Source organism: Zea mays, chromosome 7 (assembly GCF_902167145.1).
Source record: "Zea mays cultivar B73 chromosome 7, Zm-B73-REFERENCE-NAM-5.0, whole genome shotgun sequence".
Lineage (NCBI taxonomy): Eukaryota > Viridiplantae > Streptophyta > Magnoliopsida > Poales > Poaceae > Zea > Zea mays.
Genome location: NC_050102.1, coordinates 63,411,907 through 63,435,712, shown reverse-complemented (window position 1 = coordinate 63,435,712; position 23,806 = coordinate 63,411,907).

Genomic DNA, 23,806 nt, shown 5'->3' with positions numbered 1-23,806 from the left:
TATTTTCAACTAAACACATTGTTTGGTTTTGAAAAACTTATTTTCAACTAAACACATTGTTTGGTTTTGAAAAACAGCTTTGAAAAACTATAATGCTAGCGACATCCTCTGTTAAGCCCTAAGTTAAGGACTATCAGGTGGCTTAGTTAAAACCACTAACCCACAACCGAGTGGGTATTGCATACATGTGTATTGTTATTTTTAAGGCTATTCAGTTTTGAATGGATCGACGCTCAGGTAAGGTGAGATGTGAGAGCATGACCGAACAACCGTCGGTCTAGGGAAGTGCTTAATTGTGGCGCTTGACTATATACATGTTCTACATATGTATATACGAAAGCTGCGATGTGGAGCATTTACTTTTTCGGGAATTCAGTACCCCATGGATGTGTATGGGTATACAGACATGGGAATACTGAGAATTGTAATGTACTTGTAACGACGCACCTACGCTCAGGTAAGAAGGTAAGTTACCATAATGGGTTGCCCTATGGTTAAAGTGTGGCAACGGCGCCTATGCGTGGCTCGACGCTTAATGATGAGCTGGCCTCCATATAGCAATATATGGAGTATAAACTGTGATAAACTGTCATGTGTGGATCTTGCATCATTGGGAAATTGGGCTGTGATGGAATTTTCTGCAGGTACACTAACTTCAAAAACGTATGTGTAGCTGACGACTAGCAATATACCGTGAGAGTCATAAGTCGGTCACCGATATAGAACGCTATCGCCACATTATGTTGGCAAAACTTGTGAGGACGAATAGGACGAGCATGCATCCTGATGCTTGCATCATGTTTGTCACCTATACACTCAAAATGCTTCCCTCGCCTTATTCTAGTAACCATTGATTGTAAATAATGTGGTGTAATATTGTATTACGAACTTCGAGAAAATAGTTGTCCTCCATTCTTTAGGTAACCTGTTAAGGTCTTATATGGTGTTTGCTCTTGTGCTTGAAGTGCAGATAGAATGTTTGTGACCTATTTGTCTAAACCCAAAAATAGGCTGTGTTCTTATTTAGTGAACCATGACCCAAAGTTGAATTGTCCATCACCACTACATTACCAAACACATACAAACAAATGCCTAGATAATTTCTTTGTTGGACCTAAAGTGTACCCGGACGTGAAACAAGAATCTCGAGTCATGTCTCCATCCTAAACCATATCCTTGTTCGGTTGGTGCAAGCTGATGTCCCTTATCTAGTTTGCCTGTTCTTAAGAACCGCCATGTTGTTTTATCAACCTAACCTAGGAAAGACATGTCCAATCATTTTCTTGAATTTGATGCCTTTGATTTCCTCATTTCTATCGAAGGCATACCAACTTAATCTCATGATTATTTTTACTCTGCATCTAGTCAGATACTAATCCTTGACCTTGTAATCCCTATGATGGGCATAGAAATATGTTTGGGGCTAAATTAACAGTCTCCCATCATACTCCTTTCAACAAGTTTAGGTTATGGCCATGTCTTGTTCATTTCATCGGGCCATGATCTATTGGCTCTCTACTTGTAACCATTCTTACAGGTGGAGTATCTCTTTGTATATTGTCACCCTTGCTCAGTCTATTTGTGTCGCGTGAGATTTCTTATTGGTTACGTCTGGAAATGGTGTTATAACTAAAACCGATGGTGCTGCGACAAAACCGAGGGCCTCATGTGGACGATCGACACATGGATGCGCTGCTTGGCACGCGCTGGTATCACGGATAATAGTTGTAATCCATTATGAGACTATATCAATGTGTTGTCTTGGCACAATCTATTTTTGCTACGTGAGATTCTCTATTGGTGCCAGTTCGGTAATGGTGTCATGATTAATGACTTATGGTGCCGCTGCGAAACTGAGAGCCTCCTGTGAATGCGCACATAGGACTGTGCCACTCGTCGGATGCTGGTATCAAGGTCTCTGGTCATGATCCATTGTGGAATTACCCTGATGGTTATCTTCTGTGGACCTTCCCTTGAAATAATTCTATGTTGTTTGTCAATTGATCAAGCAACATCTATCATCTCCGTTGAATAAAAAGGGCATACCACTTCCCATGTGTGGTCTCTTTTCCTTGACTTTGATGGTGACCTCACACATACACGTTCCCTTTACATCCTTTGTGTAAAGGTGAAGCCTTGGAGCTTTTTAGTGTCGAGAGACAACTGATTAGCTCTCAAAATGAAGATTGATTTTTCCCTGCTGTTGAGATGCAGGAATTTGCTCATTCACTCTCTTATTCAATCCATGTATTCCCTAACCAAGTGGATAATTCATCTCGCATGAAGAAACGGGTGAACGACCTGACCAAATGGACTTCTGCCCAAATGCATGACCTTTGCAAGTAAATGTGAACTCTCGACCATTGGCTTACCGATAGTACTGAGAGGACATGTCCAATGTCAATAGTAGTTCAACAAGTTGGTTTTACTAACTTGAAACTGCTTTGTAAACAAAGGTTGAGTTTAGAGATCGTTTTATCGATTTGCCTGAACTCACTTTGGTTCAACCTATTTTAAGAAAGTACTCACAAAAATTAAGTTAAGTTGGCCAGTAACCACCTAGCCGTCGCTCTAGTCGTGCCTCGATTGCCTCACGTGTGCTTTTCCAGCGTGTGTGATCATGTCGAGCCATGCCTAGTGCTTGATAAAATGGATTGGTTGCGAAGGTAGCATCTACGGATCCTTTCACTAGTAATTTTTCGAGTCTCTATCATTTTTCTTGAACTTGGATTTTCGGACTAGCCACGAGTTAACTGTGATGTTATTCGATATTCACACCCGTCTCGTGTGCTACGAACTTACCGTGACCACTTGTTGGTAAACCTCTTTCTGTGTGTTTTACCCAAGATGGTGCATCTGATTCTGTTTGGGTAAAATCGCGTATTTACCGCTTGCTTAACAGACTCAGATAGTGCAGTGTCATCAGAAAAAGCAAACTACACACCTGAAACCTTATGTGTTTCTCTGGCAGACATTGTCTCTATTGATGGACATCTTTAAATTAGCTTGTAGCGATACATGTTATGTCCACTAGAGAAACGACATCCTGAGGCACTCGCCTTCGCTCCGGACTGTCTTAGGGTTATCGCTGATATGGATATGGTTTACATGCTTCTCTACCCTTAGAACTCTTTCGCTCCGAATCTCAGGACGAGATTCTTTTGAGGGGGAGGGCTGTAACACCCCAGGTGTTTATATTCCGCTCGGCAACGAGTTTGGATTTAAGCACGTAATATCAGTGGATGAAACGGATGCCAAAATTTTAAACGTCTTCGCCTATCGTGATTTTAATATCGCATCTGTTTCATCTGTCGCGAGTGCGGCATCGTTTTTATTTCTATCTATCCGGGCTCTTCCTAAATTTTCATGATGTTCGGAACATAGTTGTTCCGAAAATCAGTGCGTCCGATGATTAATTAAAAGTCGTCGCTTGCGCGAACACGAATTCGGAAGCCCGACTCACTCGGATGATTTTTATTCTGGGCAAATTAATTTGTGCTCGACGACTAAAATTATTTGGGGAAAATATTTAGGATCGCGCGTCGTCTGAGTGAAATCGTGCGCTCAAATATGATTCAATTTACTCTTCCGCACGCTGTTTTGACGACAAAATCGCGTGTGCATTAGCAGATATGGTTCCGACTAATATTAGTCGAATCACGCATATTAAAAATACCGAAGCCGAAGTCCGTTTAATCCAGTCCATTGCTTCTCGCTTTGGTCTAACTCTTCAAAAGTGAATTAACAGCACGATTTTGTCCGAGTTTAGAGAATTCGCTAAATCAAGTCGTTAGTCCTCGGATTTCCATTTCAAGATTCGGGAAATGTAATACGTAGTTGAATAGTGTATCGACCCAATGGGCATTGCTAAAAATCCGGACGCAAAAATATCTGTGTTTTTCTGTAAAAAAATGAAGAAAAGATTCAGAATAGTTTGATCGATGAATAAATTAATGTGCTAGTGCTAGGCACATTAAGGTGCTCGATAAATTGTGTAAGTCACAAAACTCTCGTCGACTTCGCAGTTCTTGCGATTATCGATCCAGGTTCAGTTATAGCGAGTTATTTCGCTATTCCGGTCAATTAGCTGAATTAATGTACCGAGTAGAATATTAGTAGGTCTGTGTGGTAAAGGAATATTTTAATCACTTGTAAAGATGTAGTATAATTTATAAAGCAAGAGATAAGGTTAGCATTTAATTAACTAGCTGGTGAGTTGTGTAGGCTAATTATATTTCATGTGTATAGTTTGTTGTTTGTGATGTTTGCGTTAGGTTCGAGAAGCGTAATTATTGCGCTTAGTCATATGTCGATAGCTAGTGTTTTCGTATAAAATAGTACGACGCTTCGTCACTAAGTGTTTACTTCTTGTCGGTGTAACACTATTTAGGTTTGTAATATTTCCGTCGATATGCATTCATGTGCATAATGCATCCCATTCAGGTACGTTAATTAATCGCGTGATGCAGAAGATAAGCCAAGTCGACCCCAAGCACGGGCTAAATCGCAAGATGAAGTTGATGGACCAACTTGAAGATGGTTAAATCAATCAAGTGCTCGGTCGAGGGATACTCGTCAAGCGGACATCGCCTAACAAACACTAACCTAGTGTTACTCAGGCAAGTCCCGGTGCATGCAACCCCTTCCTTGTGTTTTTAAATAATTTCTACACACTTTAAGTCTAGTGAAATGTGCATTAGGTTTATAGGAGTTGCTTGGAACCCTTTGATGCATTGCCTTCCTTGATATCCATACCTTTATAGATACTTCTGGTGAAGTATCAAAATATGATTTACAAAAATGCTTAGCTCTGCTTAGATCTTGTGGGTAGAAGTTGTCTTTCGCAATAAGGCCTAGCTCAGAGGTTATCCTGAGGAAAGATGGCTTCTACATGCAAGAATATTTTCATTGGGAGCGTGGTGGGATCTTACTGCAAAGTTCCCTATAATGCTCTTTTCGTCCTAAGGAAAACAAATAATCCTAAGGATGAAAGTACTTAAATCGGGACTTGGGCTAGGAACAGGTGATGTTCTACCCAGGTTGATTAAGGATTGGATGTGTATGTAGGCTTGATGATCGAGGACCCTTTAACTGGTCACATGCCTCGTCATGGGTAAGCTTTGCCTCGGGCAGACTAAGGCCAGAATAAGATAAAACGGAATGGGCGTGGAGCGGTGGCGAGAGTAGCGTGTACCCTCCGTGGCAAGAGGTTGGATGGTGGTGTATCTGTGCTCTCAGTTGGCGTGAACCTGATCTGGTCTTAAGAACCCTGGTGGCGAGTTGACATATGCAAGGGTTAAGTGCTACATATGTCGTGTGATTGGAGATCCTCAGCTGAGTATAATCAATTCGTATCGCCGTACCTTCGCGGTTATGAAGACTTGGTCACTGACCTACAACCTAAGTCAGGATGTGAACCTCGTGAATAAAAAAGATGTTGTATTGATGAGATGGTGAAATTAGACCAAATGCAAACATAGTCTATTAATATTTAATCTGGCGTTAAAATATTGAAAGTAAGGACTCACTTTAGTAAGCTATTTCTGCAAAAGTATCTAAGTTGATTCTTGCTAAAGCCTCTCCTTGATTCCCAAATCCAGCATACCCTTGAGAGTCTTTTCTTTAGTCGGGTAAGACTTGCTGAGTAATTCCATACTCAGGGTTTTATTCCCTGTTGTTTTTCAGGTTTTAATTTTGTGCTGCTGTTGATGGTGTTAAGTGCTGGTGGGCTCAGCCTTCTTATAAGTTTAAGTACTTCTTCTATACTTCTTATTGAGGATGATCACTTGAGCTAGCATATATTTCAAACTTATACTTTTGTAATCACTTCGATAAAATAATTTAAAATTTTTGTAACCTGTAAAATTTGGTAATAAGATTTCCGCTGCAAAAATGTTGTGTGTGTGATTTGTGTTACTTAATCCCGCGGTTCTGGTTGTAAGTGGTTTATCCGATGTCCTTGGGCAATCAGACGGATCCTGTTAAGTTATCTGGTGCACATGCATAGCTGTCTGAGGTCTTTGAGACAAGGACAGGTGCATGTGGGCCCAACAACTTGGGAGGTTCTGCCACATTGTCGTTCCCTCATGCGGTCTGGCCGTGGCCCAGGTGCACGGTCAGGCTTCGAGTTTTCACGCTGGTTTGTTGACGTGGTCAACATTTCGGTCGTAGCCTGGTGCGAGAGCAGCCCCCGAGCCTCTTCACGGAGCAAGAGGACGATCAAGGACCGTCTCGACTTTTATTGTACGCCCCTTCATTGCCTTTCCGCAAGGAGGAAGGGGGGGATAGCACCATGTTAGCCTCGGGGGGCACCAAACATGGCGTTTCCAGTGAGTTGCTAACGGGTGATCCGAGTGGACGCCCGAGCCCCGTTTGATAAGGGTCGGCTAGTGGCCCAGAGGCGCGCTCTAAAAGTACCTGCAGGTGATTTGCCGGACCCGGACCCATTCGATAGGGTCCAAGGGCTCGATGCCTCCCTCCGGTGGGATTCTGTTACAAAATCGTTCTCGCTGGTCTCAGAAATTTCCTAGGGTACCTCGGGAGCGTAGCCTGAGCCTCGGCTATGTAACAGACGTACCCAAGGTCATCCCTGACTCTGCGTGCTCTGGGGCGGCTGTCGAACCCTTCCGAGGGGCCAGCCTTCGAACCCCTGATCAGTAGAGGGCATGGAGCCCGAGTTCTCTGGGGCGGTTGCCGAACCCCGGAGGGCGCAACCTTCGAACCCCTGATCAGTAGGAGGGCTCGGGGCCCGTTTCCCTCGCTGGGAAGGATCCTATTTCGAAATACCCCCTTTCCTGGTCCCTGTGGCAAGAGAGAGAGAGAGGGAAAGAAAAAGGACATGAATTTAAATAAGGTGGCGCACCTTTTTTGACGCGGTCATCATGACGGAGACGAAACGGCGCCCGCTTCTCCTGCCGGAGGTGTCGCTTGCCCTGCCAAGGAGTTAATGCGACAGGATGGGCGATTCGCGGGGCGTCTGTTGCGTGTGCGCGAGCCGTTCGAGGAACGGAACACCGGCGCGTCGTCTTTACTCCGTGGGAGGGGGCTCCCCTGCCATTTCAGGAGAGGATGCGAGCCTGTAGGTGATTGGACCGCTGCTTCCGCCCGTCTGCTGCTGTAATTACTGCAGGTCCGCTTTTGGCCATATCGACCGTCGCGCCTCTCCACGCGGCTGACTGACCCGTGATCGTTGCACTCAATTGGCACTGTTGGGTCACGCGCAAAGCTGCCTCGAGTCGCGGTACTGGTTCCGCAGTCGAGAAAACGCGGCATTGGCGCGAGTGGCGGTGTGGTTTCCTTGCATGCAGTAACCGTTGCGCCGGTTACATGACATGTGGGCCCGGGCCTCCATGCTGGTCCGCCGAATGCGGCGGGGGCCGAAAAGGGTGCACAACCGCGGTGCGGTTACGTGCTTCCCGCGTGGCGGTCCACCTTTTCGACCGCTGGTTTCGGCGAGGATGGGGGTACGCTTATAACCGTGGGTCGGTTACATGCTTCGTGTGTGGCGATTTGGCTTCTTCCATTTCGGGTCAGCCCGCATGACGTGTGGGACCCAGCCCCGCGTCGGAGGGTGAGAACCCTGGAACGCGTCGGTGGAGACTTTGCCCATGACGCTTGGGGGTGCGAGTGAAGAGTTCTGCCTTTAAAAAGGGGTCGATCCCCTGGGCAGTAGCCATGCCTTCACAATCCTCGCATTCATCGTGCCCTTCCACCTTCTGAGCCCCCAGATGGGGTGCACCTGTGTTGCCTTCTTTTTGCTGCTGTTTGAGGAGCACGACCCCGTGGGGGTTGGCGCTCTTCAGTCACCGCTCGGCTTCAAGGATTTTCATCATGCAGCCCGGCTGCAGTCCCTCACCAATGGTCATCCGTAGGGATGATCACCAGCCTTGTGGTGGGGAGAAGCAAGCCGGGCTATGGCCTCTGCCCCGCCCTCAACTTCAAGGATGTTCATCATCTAGGCTGGGGAGGGGGGTGCACCGAGTTAGGGCCTGCCTCCGCGTGGGCCGGCGACCTGCTTCTTCCTCCAGCATTTGGGGGAGAAGGGCATCCTCCAGCTCTGCGGAGGAGGCGTTCTCCAGCCATGCGGGGGAAGGTGAACTGCTGCTGCCTGGATAGGGTGCAGCTGTCGGTCCTCCACACCGGAAGGCCTGCGGGATAACAAACTCCAGGTGGCTCACCAGCGACCACTGCACCAACAGCTACCAAGGTACGCGACCTCACCCGAGCCCAGACTCGGGCGGGAACAGTAGTCCTAGACGGATTCACGCCTCGCCCGAGGGTCCCCTCAGGCGATGAGCGCACCCTCGGCTCGCCTGAAGCCTAGCTTGGGCAGACTTTGTCGTGCAGCGACCTTGGCCAAATCACCTTACCAGTCGACCGTATCGCGTGCGCATTTAATGCGGGGATCGTCTGACACCTTATCCTGACACGTGTGCTTCAGTCGGCAAGGTCGAAGTGACCGCAGTCACTTTGGCCCTTTACTAACCGATCTGACAGGAAAACAGAGTCGTTCGCCCCGCTCCGGCTACCGTGCCAACCACCAGGATAAAACTGAGTCACGATCTCCCACGAGTTCGGCCTCGGGCGCAATAAGGAGCTCCGCCTCGCCCGACTTCAGGCCTCGGCCTCAGCCTCGGCCTCGGAAGAAGATCTCCGCCTCGCCTAACCCCAGGCCTCAGCCTCGGCCTCGGGAGGAGTCACAACCTCGCCCGAGCCCAGCCTCGGCCTCAGGAGAAGTCTCCGCCTCGCCCGACCTAGGCCTCGGACCGACTACGCTACAGGGGATACATCATTACCCTACTCCTAGCTAGCTGCCTCAGGCTACAAAGGAACAAGACCGGTGTCCCATCTAAGGTCACTCCGGTAACAGGTAATGATGGTTCCCCGCGTGTGCCCATGACGTTTGTTGCTCTCAAACCCCCTACGGAAGCAAGACAACGTCAGCAGGATCCACGCCGCGTCGACAGCTATGCTTCTACAGGGCTCAAGGCACTTCTCCGACGGCCACGTTAGCTTGGGTACAGGGCTCAAGGCGCTTCTCCGCCAGCCACGATAGCACATAGCTACACCCCCTTGTACAGCTGGGCATCTCCTTGTATCTATAAAAGGGGATGTCCAGGGCCTTCCTCAGGCTACGAAGGAACAAGACTGTGATACCCGGGATGCAAAGAAGAGAAGTTGGGGGTTGTTCTTTTTTGTTTTTTTTCCTCATCCGGTTGTTGTTTTGGGGATTTGGAATTTTGTGGAAAACATTCACAACTAGGGCAGTAGAATTTATTTGGTTTGACGCTTGCGTTGCGGTCGGGAGCTGTTGCATGGGTTAGTTGGGCCGCAATTGGTGTTTCAGCCCATTAATCCTCCCAAACCCTAGCCGCCTCCCTCCTAACCCCCTCCCCCCTTGTGCAGCTGCCCCCCACTTCTCCCACACCTTGGCCGCCGCCCCCCTGCCCATCTCCTCCTCTCTCAATTCTTGCAGCCACCAAACCCTAGCCCCCCCCCCCAATCCCCTCATCCCAAGGTGCCAATCCTTGCCGCTCGGATCATCGTCACGTGGTGCGAGTCTTTAATCGTTTTGGTGGAGGGGAGAAGGGAGGAAGGAAAGGGGGAGAATCCAAGGTGATTTTTGTGTTCATCCCTTGTTCATTTGCGCTGCAACTTAATTGATTAGAGGTTGCGTTTGCGATTGGGTAGAGGGGGCTGTCCAGAATTTTAGGTGGTGGATGAACAGCAGTAGTTCTAGCAGTTTCTGTGTTTTTTTCGTGAGAAATTAAGGGAAATCAGTTTGGGGATCATGTAGAACTTTGTCTTACCTTTCCAACGAGTATTTATGCGCTCAATTTGGAGTTATAAATTGAAAGTTATCACCGTTTGAATCCGGGTATGTGGCTGTCCAAAAAAACAGATTTTCAGGGGGATGAACAACATCAGTATTAGCAGTTTCTGGGTATTTTTCGGGAGTAATTAGGGTTAATCAGTATAAGAATCATGAAGGGCTCTTTCTTATCTTTCCAACAAGTACTTATGCGCTTGATTCGGAATTATATTTTAAAAGTTATCGCTGTTTGAATCCGAGTATGTCGCTGCCCAAAACAGAAAAAAACAGATTACAGGGTTTATTTTGTGGACCGTTTAGGGGTAATTAGATGTTAGAATTTAATCATAAATTGTATACAAAACTTGTGGGGAATTTTGTGTAGTTGCCTCTGGAGTTTTTGTTTGACACCACTGCTGTCTTAATTTTAAAGTTATGGAATTGTTAAGCAGCGCCGCTGCAGTTTGGTTGGTGTGGGAAGAATTGTTACCCGCGGCGGGGTTTGAGATTGCGCGTAGGTGCGGCGTTGTTTTGAGTTTTTTTATGTGAATTTGGTGCACTAAGTTGGGTGTCAAAAACAGGTGGTGGACTCCTAGATCGTTCTTAGGGATTTGCCCAAACTTCCGGTGAAGGCAAGTAAAACTGTGATGGTTATTCCGTCTGTCAGATGAGGATGTCTTATACTTGTTTATGTTGTGCTATTATGTTCAAATTCATATTTTCTTTTGAGTACCATCATTTGAAAATGTTCGTGTTTCATGGATTTCATATGTTGAGTTTGAGGTTTGATTATGTTACTCAAGTGGTTATTATGTGGAATGGGTGGAAGTAAATGTCTAGCACATTTTTATTTGGGAAGAACACATGATGTTGTCATGCATAATGCACTCATCATCCATTGCATTGAAGTTTCGTCGCGATCTTATGGTCCGACCGTACCGGTACATTGAGCATCATATGTTGCCCGAGAAGGGGTATGGTGCAGCTTCATATCCTTAGAGATATGGAGGCAGAAGTCATTATTGCATTTTTAGCCATGTGCATTCATGGGAGAGGTGTTGAATCTATTATGTAGATGTGGATAATTTGGACTTGTGCCTAGTGATTCTACTTGGCGTTGAGTTTTTAGTTACTTTTTTACTTGCTGCAATTTACTGTTCAAAAGAAAAGAAAGAAGTTTTGAACACGTGGTTGTGTAAGCACAGTTGATTTACAATGTCCTATTTCTTGTCGTTATGTTTACTTGCTGAGATGTGTTATCTCACATCTTGCATTGTTTGATGCAGGCGCCTAATTTCTGCTTTGGGAATAGAGGGATGTAGCAGCACGGCCACTACACCTTTAATAAAGGAACCACCATTTAATAATGTTGTTAATCAGAGTTGGACAAGTCTAGTGAATCGCTTTGTTCTTGGTTGAGCGTTTATTTTGGGGTGGGCTGAGTTTCTTATCCCATTTGTTTTGCTTCAGTTGGGTCATAATTAAGTTTTACCACTTTTGCATTTCAGTTTCTACTATGTGAATTATATGTCTTTATATCTTGTATGAGCTTCATGTTTCCCCTCCTTGTTATGCTAGTTTTCAAAGGAGGTGCTGCCGGATTTTTGCTATATATATTCTTTCTTTATTACTTCTCTTGTGTGAGTAAGTTTGGTGGGTGGGGTTTGTGGTATTAACCATTGTGTGTGACCAGTGGGGTGTTACAGTTGGTATCAGAGGCAGGTTGTAGGTCCTAGCAAGTGGAGTAGTAATAAATTGACACACTGCACATGTAGGATGGGATTTCTGTCTTGCTATTGATATGATTATGTTATGGTCTGTGCTAGCTTTGACATTATCTGAAGAGATGCTATGCCTATCTCATTTACTTATTATTCTCATCCCTGTGGCTGCAGCTATGCCGCCTCGTAGGGCTCGGGGTAGTCCGCAAGCTCCTAGTGGGGACTCGATGAGTCCGGCGGCAATGTTAGCCGCAATGCAGGCCATGCAGCAGGAGTTGGCCCTTCTAAGGCAAGCCATTCCTGTTGCCCCTACGAGTGCTGCTCAGGGTGCTGGAGGTGGAGAAGTGCCCGGGGGCGCTGTCCCTGAGGGTGCTGTTCCAGGTGGCGGGGCCGAGGTGCCCCTTCTAGTCAGTGGTCTTTCTCTGATGCAGTGGATGGGCATGAAGTTGGATTCTTTTGATGGCAGTGGTACTCCGGTCGAGGCAACAGATTGGTTGACTTATGTGGAGGATAAGATGAATGTCTTCGATATTGCATATGGAGATCGGGTTCGCTTTGGCACTCAGCTGCTGAAGGGAGAGGCACAAATTTGGTGGAGAGGCGTGCAGGCAGCGCACTCCTCACCAGGAGTCCTATCATGGGATGTTTTCATCAGGCAGTTCGAAAGGAGATTCTACCCGGTCACCTTTCTGGAGAAGATGAAGATTGACTTGCAGTCCTACAAGCAGGAGAAGAAGTCTGTCACAGAGTATGAGGTGGGCTTCAACAAGATGGTCCGCTTTGTCCCTCATGTGGCTTATAATGAGATGGAGAAGGCGAGCCAATTCCGTCAGGGTCTGAAGCCTTCTATCAAGCATGCACTGGGGGCCTTTCTGTTGGTGGACTTCCGTACCACGGTGGAGCAGGCACTGGGTATGGAAATGCAACACCAGTATACCATGGAGTCGAAGAAGTCTTCGGGTGTTGATCAGCCTCGTAGCTAGGACACGAGGAGGGGCAACACTGGAGGTCCAGCTCACAAGAAGGGCAAGTCTCAGCATCAGCGCCACCATCCTTACCGTGGCAAATCTTCTGATGCGGGTACTTCAGGAGGAAGTACTCAGAGGTTTCGGGCCATTCCTAAGCCCGGGCTGGGGCTGGTGTGTTTCCGCTGTGGAGATGCGCATCGCCGTGCAGAGTGCCAGTGGAGTGGCAGGTGTTCTATCTGCAGTCAGGACCACAAGGATGTGGTGTGTAGGAGGAATCCCAATGGGAAGCTCAGATGGGAGCCGGTGACTTCCTCCTCTTCTCAGGGCACTATCAACATGATGTCAAGTGCTGAGCAGCAGTTTTCAGTTCCTCTTCCTCCACAACAGCTTTATGTGCCTGGGACTTCTCAGTTCGTGCCGATGCAGGGTTTCCGTCAGTATCAGGTCGCGCCTACTCCTGCACCGTCTACCCCTGTGCTAACTCAGTTTGGAGCTCCGCGCCAGCCTCCTCCGGTGGCTCAGTGGGGTTCTTCTGTTAATTTCACTCCGGGAGCTTCCTCTTCTGCGGGTATTTCTGGAGCTTATGTGCTACCCGCTACGGATGGCAGGGAGCAAGGAGACGTGGTGACAGGTACGATTTCAGTTGATTCATTTGCAGCCCATGCTCTTTTTTACTCTAGCGCTAGCTACTCGTTTGTTTCAGAGGATTTTGTGTCGCGGGCTGGTCTTTCGGTGCAGAGGCTGGGTCACCCAATTTTGGTTAGATCTGCTAATGGCTCCATTAGTAGCTGCTCAGTTTGTCAGGGATGTTCTGTCATTCTTGCTGATGAGGTCTTTTCGGCCAATCTGGTGGTGATTTCCTTAGGGGCATTCGATGTTATCTTGGGTATGGACTGGTTATCCCAGTATCGCGCGGTTATATCCTGCTTCTGGAAGACAGTGTTATTGCAGGCGCCGTTGGGTAAGGAGGTGGTGTTCTTGGGGAGTTCCCCGAAGTTCTCTCTATCCTTGTTGGCGCAATTGCTTCCTGATCGCCGGTCAAGGAAGTCAGGGATCTTTTTCTCCATGGTGGTGGAGGGTGAGGCTGCCTTGCGGGTGCAGGACATCCGGGTGGTGTGTGACTTTGCTGACGTGTTTCCGGCGGAGCTTCTAGGCATTCCTTCGGAGCGCGATGCAGCTTTTGAGATTAAGCTGATCTCGGGTACGCAGCCTATTCATAAGGCCCCGTATCGAATGGCCCCAAAGGAGCAGATTGAATTAAAGCGGCAATTGGATGATCTGCTGGCTAAGGGCTTCATTAGGCCTAGCAGGTCTCCATGGGCTTCCCCGGTATTGTTTGTTGAGAAGAAGGATAAAAGCAAGAGGCTGTGTGTGGATTATCGCGCTTTGAATCAAGTGACAATCAAGAATAAATATCCGCTTCCCCGAATTGAGGTCCTCTTTGAGCAGTTGAGGGGTGCCCAGGTGTTCTCCAAAATTGATTTGAACTCTGGTTATCATCAATTGAGGATTTGTGAGGAGGATATTGAGAAGACCGCCTTCTGCACCAGGTATGGGCATTATGAGTTCATAGTCATGTCTTTTGGCTTAACTAATGCCCCTGCTGCCTTTATGGAAGCAATGAATAGGATGTTGCATGAATTCCTGGACGACTTTGTGGTCGTGTTCCTGGATGATATTCTGATATATTCAAAGACCGAGGCCGAGCATGAGCAGCATCTCCGTCTCGTTCTGGGTGCCCTAAGGAAGAATCAATTCTATGGCAAGTTGAAGAAGTGTGCTTTTTGGCTATCCGAGGTGGCTTTCCTGGGGCACGTGATTAATCAGCAGGGTATTGCAGTTGATCCCAAAAATGTTGCGGCTGTGGTGGAGTGGAAGAGACCCTCTAGTGTCTCTGAAATCCGAAGTTTCTTGGGGCTTGCTGGGTATTATCGGTGCTTCGTACCAAATTTTTCCAGCATTGCTAAGCCTTTGACTAGGCTCCTGGAGAAGGGTGTTCCCTTCGTCTGGTCCGGCGATTGTGAAGTCAGTTATCAGTCATTGAAGAGCAAGTTGGTGGACGCCCCTATCCTAGCTTTGCCTGAGAGCGGTAAGCGTTTCACAGTTTTTACGGATGCTTCGCGTATTGGTCTTGGCTGTGTGCTGATGCAGGAAGGCAGAGTGATTGCTTATGGCTCAAGGCAGTTGAGGAAGCATGAGGGGAATTATCCAACTCATGATCTGGAATTGGCCGCGGTGGTTTTTGCTCTAAAGTCGTGGAGGCATTACCTTTATGGCGAGGCTTGTGACATTTTCACCGATCACAAAAGTCTCAAGTATATTTTTACTCAGAAGGAGCTGAATTTGCGGCAGCGTCGGTGGCTAGAATTGATTAAAGATTATGATTTGTCCATTCATTATCACCCAGGGAAGGCTAATGTGGTGGCGGATGCCCTTAGCAGGTCCGGGGTTCCAAATGTGGCCTTGCCATTGATCGCTGATCTGGACCGTTTGGGGATCGCTTTGTGTTATGTCGGCACCGCTAGCAAGGAGACTCAGATGCTTATTCAATCCTCTCTCATGGAGAGGGTGCGTGCGGCTCAGCAGCAGGATCGTCTTTTGCTGGAAGCTCGAAAGAGGGTTGGTGATGGTAAACCGCGGGAGTTCACCATTGATGAGAATGATTTGGTTCGTTTCAGGGGCCGTCTTTGTGTGCCTCAGAAATCAGAGGTGAAGCTGGATATCCTGCGAGAAGCTCACAAAACGCCTTACACCGTCCATCCTGGCGAAACCAAAATGTACCGAGATTTCAAGCAAAACTTCTGGTGAAAGCGGATGAAGGTTGACATTTCTAAGTATGTGGCCGCCTGTGAAGTGTGTCAGCGCGTGAAGGCCGAACATAAGCGGCCTGCAGGTTTGCTGAAGCCATTAGAAATTCCAGAGTGGAAATGGGAGCATATCACCATGGATTTTGTGGTGGGTCTCCTCGTTCCCCTCGTGGCAAGGATGCTATTTGGGTGGTAGTGGATCGCTTGACTAAGTCTGCGCATTTTATTCCCATGAAGACCACAAATTCAGCTTCAGATTCGGTTCCCTTGTATATGAAGGAAGTAGTCAGGCTTCATGGGGTACCTAAGTCTATTGTTTCTGATCGAGACTCCAAATTTGTATCCAAATTATGGGAGAGTCTCCATAGTGCTTTGGGCACCAAGCTTTCGCTTAGTGTCGCTTTTCACCCTCAGACGAATGGTCAGTCAGAGCGAACAATCCAAACCTTGGAAGATATGTTGCGTGCTTGTGTTCTGTCATGGAAGGGTAGCTGGGAGGATCATCTTGCACTGGCAGAGTTTGCTTATAACAACAGCTACCAGGCTAGCATCAAGATGACACCATTTGAGGCTTTGTATGGCAGGCGGTGTATCTCTCCTCTGTGCTGGGAGACTTTGGGAGAGAGATCCCTGGTTGGTCCTGATTGGGTTCAGCAAACTTCTGAAAAGGTTCGGGAAATTCGTCAGAATATTTTGGCAGCTCAGAGTCGTCAGAAGAGTTATGCTGATGTGAGGAGGCGGGATCTGGAATTTGCTGTGGGTGACCAAGTCCTTCTCAGGGTATCACCCACTAAGGGAGTTGTTCGGTTCGGTGTCTCTGGGAAGCTCAGCCCGAGATACATTGGACCGTTCACTATCTTGGCCCGAGTGGGTAGCCTGGCTTATCGTTTGCTACTGCCGGATTCCATGGCAGGGGTACACCCGGTTTTTCATGTCTCTATGTTGAGGAAGTTCTTGCGGGATCCGGACCATCAGATTGAGATGGAACCAATTGCGGTGCAGCAGGATCTGACTCTGGAGTGTCGTCCGGTGCGTATATTGGAATTCTCGGAGCGTGTGCTGAGGAAGAGATCAATTAAGTATGTCAAGGTCTTATGGACTAATCAGTCTGAACGCGAGGCTACGTGGGAACTTGAGGAGCTGATGCGGCAGAAGTACCCAGAACTTTTCGTTATGGGTAAGCGTTGTTGATTCATTAATCTTTTCTTTTGTCATTCCGATAGAAGCGTCAGAATTTGAGCTCGAATTCTTTTTAAGAGGGGTAGAGTGTGATACCCGGGTTGCAAAGAAGAGAAGTTGGGGGTTGTTCTTTTTTGTTTTTTTCCTCATCCGGTTGTTGTTTTGGGGATTTGGAATTTTGTGGAAAACATTCACAACTAGGGCAGTAGAATTTATTTGGTTTGACGCTTGCGTTGCGGTCAGGACTGTCGCGTGGGTTAGTTGGGCCGCAATTGGTGTTTCGGCCCATTAATCCTCCCAAACCCTAGCCGCCTCCCTCCTAACCCCCTCCCCACTTGTGCAGCCGCCCCCCCCCCCCCACTTCTCCCACACCTTGGCCGCCGCCCCCCTGCCCATCTCCTCCTCTCTCAATTCTTGCAGCCACCAAACCCTAGCCCCCCCCCAATCCCCTCCTCCCAAGGTGCCAATCCTTGCCGCTCGGATCATCGTCACGTGGTACGAGTCTTCAATCGTTTTGGTGGAGGGAAGAAGGGAGGAAGGAAAGGGGGAGAATCCAAGGTGATTTTTGTGTTCATCCCTTGTTCATTTGCGCTGCAATTTAATTGATTAGAGGTTGCGTTTGCGATTGGGTAGAGGGGGCTGTCCAGAATTTTAGGTGGTGGATGAACAGCAGTAGTTCTAGCAGTTTCTGTGTTTTTTCGTGAGAAATTAAGGGAAATCAGTTTGGGGATCATGTATAACTTTGTCTTACCTTTCCAATGAGTATTTATGCGCTCAATTTGGAGTTATAAATTGAAAGTTATCACCGTTTGAATCCGGGTATGTGGCTGTCCAAAAAAACAGATTTTCAGGGGGATGAACAGCAGCAGTATTAGCAGTTTCTGGGGATTTTTCGGGAGTAATTAGGGTTAATCAGTATAAGAATCATGAAGGGCTCTTTCTTATCTTTCCAACAGGAACTTATGCGCTTGATTCGGAATTATATTTTAAAAGTTATCGCTGTTTGAATCCGAGTATGTCGCTGCCCAAAACAGAAAAAAAACAGATTGCAGGGTTTATTTTGTGGACCGTTTAGGGGTAATTAGATTTTAGAATTTAATCATAAATTGTATACAAAACTTGTGGGGAATTTTATGTAGTTGCCTCTGGAGTTTTCGTTTGACACCACTGCTGTCTTAATTTTAAAGTTATGGAATTGTTAAGCAGCGCCGCTGCAGTTTGGTTGGTGTGGGGAGAATTGTTACCCGCGGCGGGGTTTGAGATTGCGCGTAGGTGCGGCGTTGTTTTGAGTTTTTTTATGTCAATTTGGTGCACTAAGTTGGGTGTCAAAAACAGGTGGTGGACTCCCAGATCGTTCTTAGGGATTTGCCCAAACTTCCGGTGAAGTCAAGTAAAACTGTGATGGTTATTCCGTCTGTCAGATGAGGATGTCTTATACTTGTTTATGTTGTGCTATTATGTTCAAATTCATATTTTCTTTTGAGTACCATCATTTGAAAATGTTCATGTTTCATGGATTTCATATGTTGAGTTTGAGGTTTGATTATGTTACTCAAGTGGTTATTATGTGGAATGGGTGGAAGTAAATTTCTAGCACATTTTTATTTGGGAAGAACTCATGATGTTGTCATGCATAATGCACTCATCATCCATTGCATTGAAGTTTCATCGCGATCTTATGGTCCGACCGTACCGGTACATTGAGCATCATAAGTTGCCCGAGAAGGGGTATGGTGCAGCTTCATATCCTTAGAGATATGGAGGCAGAAGTCATTATTGCATTTTTAGCCATGTGCATTCATGGGAGAGGTGTTGAATCTATTATGTGGATGTGGATAATTTGGACTTGTGCATGGTGATTCTACTTGGCGTTGAGTTTTTAGTTACTTGTTTACTTGCTGCAATTTACTGTTCAAAAGAAAAGAAAGAAGTTCTGAACACGTGGTTGTGTAAGCACAGTTGATTTACAATGTCCTATTTGTTGTCATTATGTTTACTTGCTGAGATGTATTATCTCACATCTTGCATTGTTTGATGCAGGCGCCTAATTTCTGCTTTGGGAATAGAGGGATGTAGCAGCACGGCCACTACACCTTTAATAAACGAACCACCATTTAATAATGTTGTTAATCAGAGTTGGACAAGTCTAGTGAATCGCTTTGTTCTTGGTTGAGCGTTTATTTTGGGGTGGGCTGAGTTTCTTATCCCATTTGTTTTGCTTCAGTTGGGTCATAATTAAGTTTTACCACTTTTGCATTTCAGTTTCTACTATGTGAATTATATGTCTTTATATCTTGTATGAGCTTCATGTTTCCCCTCCTTGTTATGCTAGTTTTCAAAGGAGGTGTTGCCGGATTTTTGCTATATATATTCTTTCTTTATTACTTCTCTTGTGTGAGTAAGTTTGGTGGGTGGGGTTTGTGGTATTAACCATTGTGTGTGACCCAGTGGGGTGTTACAAAGACCGGTGTCCCATCTAAGGTCACTCCGGTAACAGGTAATGATGGTTCCCCCTGTGCGCCCATGACGTCGGTTGCTCTCAAACCCCCTATCTAGCGGGCCAACTGTCGGCATTTCGGACCCGCGAGGACCATCAACCGACCAGTAAATTTGTTGTTGCGTGTCCCTGCCCAGATGGGTTGATGCAAGATGGAACACAAGAGGGAAACGTGACTTATGTTATCTCGCACCGGGGTGCTTGTAGTAGGGGTTACAAGCGTCGCGCGAGGGAGCGAGGGCGAGAGAGAGTGAGAGAGAGAGAGTCTCTGCGTTCCGCCTGTCTCGTCTGCCTTGCCTGTCCTCGACGTCCAACGTTGTCAGTGTTGCAACGTGTGTCCGCGACGTGAACGTGTGTCCGCGACGTGCCTTAGGAAGGCCCTGGACATCCCCTTTTATAGATACAAGGAGATGCCCAGCTGTACAAGGGGGTGTAGCTATGTGCTATCGTGGCTGGCGGAGAAGCGCCTTGAGCCCTGTACCCAAGCTAACGTGGCCATCGGAGAAGTGCCTTGAGCCATGTAGAAGCATAGCTGTCGGCGCGCCGTGGATGCTGCTGACGTTGTCTTGCTTCCGTAGGGGGTTTGAGAGCAACAAACGTCATGGGCACACGCGGGGAACCATCATTACCTGTTACCGGAGTGACCTTAGATGGGACACCGGTCTTGTTCCTTTGTAGCCTGAGGCAGCTAGCTAGGAGTAGGGTAATGATGTATCCCCTGTAGCGTAGTCGGTCCGAGGCCCAAGTCGGGCGAGGCGGAGACTTCTCTAGAGGCCGAGGCTGGGCTCGGCCGAGGTTGTGACTCCTCCCGAGGCCGAGGCTGAGGCCGAGGCCTGGGGTCGGACGAGGCGGAGATCTTCTTCCGAGGCTGAGGCTGAGGCCGAGGCCTGAGGTCGGGCGAGGCGGAGCTCCTTGTTGTGCCCGAGGCCGAACTCGTGGGAGATCGTGACTCAGTTTTATCCTGGTGGTTGGCACGGTAGCCGGAGCGGGGCGAACGACGCTGTTTTCCTGTCAGATCGGTCAGTAAAGGGGCAAAGTGACTGCGGTCACTTCGACCTTGCCGACTGAAGCACATGTGTTAGGATAAGGTGTCAGGCGATCCCCGCATTAAATGCGCACGCGATACGGTCGGCTGGTAAGGCGATTTGGCCAAGGTCGCTGCACGACAAAATCTGCCCAAGCTAGGCTTCAGGCGAGCCGAGGGTGCGCTCATCGCCTGAGGGGACCCTCGGGCGAGGCGTGAATCCGTCCGGGACTACTATTCCCGCCCGAGGCTGGGCTCGGGTGAGGTCGCATCCCTTGGTAGGCGTGGCCTTGACTTGAGCCGCGCTTTATCAGCCGTGTATGGTTTGTTCTGAAGATGCTTTCCAGCCGGATTAAGGAGCATTGGGGGGACCCCTAATTATGGTACCCGACAAGGGTACTTATTCTTGATGGTGACCTCATTAAGGGGTCTATAATCCACGCACATTCGTAATGTTTGGTCCTTCTTCTTGACAAAGATGGCTGGACAACCCCAAGGTGATGAACTTGGTCGAATAAATCCTTTTTCAAGTAGATCTTGTTATTGGGTCTTGAGTTCTGCCAGTTCATTTGGAGGCATTCGGTACGACCTTCTAGAAATAGGAGCTATACCGGGCTTCAACTCAATCACAAATTCTACATCTCTTTCTAGAGGCAATCCAGGCAGATCTTCCGAGAAGACGTCCGGGAATTCACATACTACCGGAATATCTTGGATCTCCGGTATGATGGCTTCATATACTCTGCCATATGGTTTAGCTGGAATAGCTACGGGGATGGACAAAAGAACCTCTTCTTGGCCATAACTCAATCTGATGGTTCTTAGATCGGTGTTGAGGATTGCTTTATGCTAGGCTAACCAATTCATGCCCAAAATTACATCTATATCTTGGCCTTGTAGAACAATCATGTTTGTAGGAAAGTCCCGTTCAGCCAATGTTACGGGCACATGGTAAGCCACCTCTTTAGTAAATATTTGTCCCCCAGGCGAATGAATTACAAACCCTTCCCTTGATTCATTGTATGGAATGCAATGTTGCTCCACAAACTTCTTGCTTATGAATGTATGTGAAGCGCTAGAATCAAAAAGAATAATGGTAGGGTGATTGGCCACGAGAAACGTACCCATCATAACCAGTTCGCCTTCCGGTGTTGTGGCCACTTGAGTATAATAAATCCGCCTCGTCTTCTTCATATTTTTGCCTGCGGTATTGTTTGTCGTATTTCCCTTGCCTTGAGCGGAACTCCCAGAACTCTACTGATTATTTGATCGATTCTGCTTCGGGTATGGACAGTCCTTGATAAAATGTTCGGACTTTCCACAATTAAAGCAGCCTGTTGAAGAGCTTGGGAGAGCGGGGAAACGAGTACCAGGGGCATCTGGCTGATTTGTTGCGGTGGGAGTAGTGGTAGGACGGATAAAAACTGGTTGTTTGAAACGGTAGGAGGGTGGACGTGATGAAGAATGATTCTGATTAAAAGGTCGGATTACCAACCTTTGTCTTTTCTCAGGCCCCTGATTGGGCCTGTCGCCTCCATTGCCCTTTGATTTTCCTGAGCCTGCATATTTTGCTTCAACTGCCAGCGCCGTGCTGTGTCACACCCGGCTTTAAGGGACAAAGCCAGGTGCATCTCATACATGCGCCAAGAAGACAACATATACAATAACAGAGTGTATAGAGATAAATGTCATAATAACATCAGAGTACTTATTACATAGCGGAAGACTTATAACAAAATAAAAGGATAAATATAAAACGAACTAAGGATCGTTGGCGCCAATGTCAACTGAGAAACGCCACCTAGATCAGATCATACTCCTCGCCTTGTGGCTCCTCCTGAACCACCTGTTCTTCTCCTGTGGGGGGGTGTGAGACAGCAAGAGTGAGCTCACATACGTTCATCGCTCAACAAGTTGTAGGGAATAATGTGGCATGAACTCACCAAAGGTGGGAGTTCATGAAGTGTAAGGCTGATCAATGAAATAGAGGCTGAGGCTGAGCATTGCTTTTATAAGTTGGTCAAAATTTTATTAGCAATTACTAATTGTAAGTAAATACCAAACCCTTAGAAATAATAAGTAAAAGTAATAATAAAATAATCCCAAATGCAATGAAATGACAGATTAAGTTTAAGTTCCATAAATTAATCATGTGAGGGTCCGAGCCGCTCATGACCGTGAGCACGGCTAGTATACCAGTTTTACACTCTGCAGAGGTTGCGCATCTTTACCCACAAGTCATGTTACCCATCTGCCAATAGATGGCCAATCCCATACACCTCTACCGAGGAGGCGAGGCAGGATAACACTACGAGGCCTTTACAAAGTTCCACTAGCTTCAGAAATCCCGCCACAGTTTATAGGAAGCTCCAGTGCAGGGTTCTTGCCTGACCGCCATCGCAGCAAAATCAACCCAAGGACCTCCCTACACTGACCACTCCCCTACTGCCCTTGCCCCTTTCGGGTAAGGAAGACCTCCACTAGCTTTCCTAGTTAATCAGCCAAGGGCGTCCCATTATACCCTTGTGGTAGCACTGTTTTCCCGGGTGGTCGCTCCATGTTCCCATTAACATAATGATCTTAACATGAACATTAATAATAAAAAGATAATAAAAGTGTAGTAATTAATAGTGTATCTTCATACCCAAAACCACAATAAGCGATAGCAAGTACTACCCAAAAATATTCAGTGGCAAAACAAGGTATAAAGATAGCCAAAACTGGGGTAACCTATTGGGTCCCATCAAAATTAACCTATGCAGATCATTATAATTAACAAGAACATGGCTGGGAAAAAGTAAGTGATCAAGGGCACAACTTGCCTTCAATGAGCTCCTGCTCAGCTATCTCTACTTGTTGAACCTCAGTTTCCACAGTGGCTTACTCGTCTACTCGCATCAACACAATACATACATAGTATAGTCAAAATCAACATCACACCAAACATGTAAATAAACTATACAGTAAAAATCTACACAATAAAATGAGATCATAGGAACTGGAATCACTAAATTTGAAGTTATAGAATTTAAGTTATGAATTTCCTAAGGTTTAATGTGCTTGAAATAGGATTAAATGATAAATTAATTTTCTTACTGCTTTCATGTCAAAACAGAGACACTAATGGTTATACAATAATATTATAAAAATTTTAGAACTGGAATGGATCAATTTGGAGTTCATATGCATTTTCTATGAATTAAACAAGTTTCTATATTTGTTTTTTTATTAAAAACGAATTTCTATAATTCTCTGTTTTTAATCATCTCAGGACTGGGCCTCGATTCCTGATAACTTCAAGGGTCTCTGCGCAAGATAACCCAGACTCAGGGAATAGTTCCACTGGACGGCGGGTTGGTTTCAAAGTTTGGCGGGGTTTCTTTTGTAAAACGTACCCGCGAAGGGGTACGGGCCAATCCCGGTCGTTGGATTAAAGTTCTACGGCTACGATTAGACTGGCTTCGAAACGAATCGGTATCCAGTAGGCACCGCTCGATTACAAATCTACGGTTTGGATTTAAAATCCCCTGCGATCGCCCCGACTCGCCCGATCGCGATCGGACGATCCGCATTTACCCTGGCCTGATCCGCCCCCCCCCCCCCCCCGATCTAACCTGCACCCTTGATTGCTCAATCGACGACTAGGCTCTCATTCCCAACCACACGCCACGGCAGCGAGGTTGCCGCACGCGCTACGGCGGCGCTCCTCGCCGGAGTAACCCGATACGGCAATTCAGGGCCCCAGAGTTCGATTGTATGTAAACTATACGAATGCAGAGCTACGGTGAGACATAGGGGA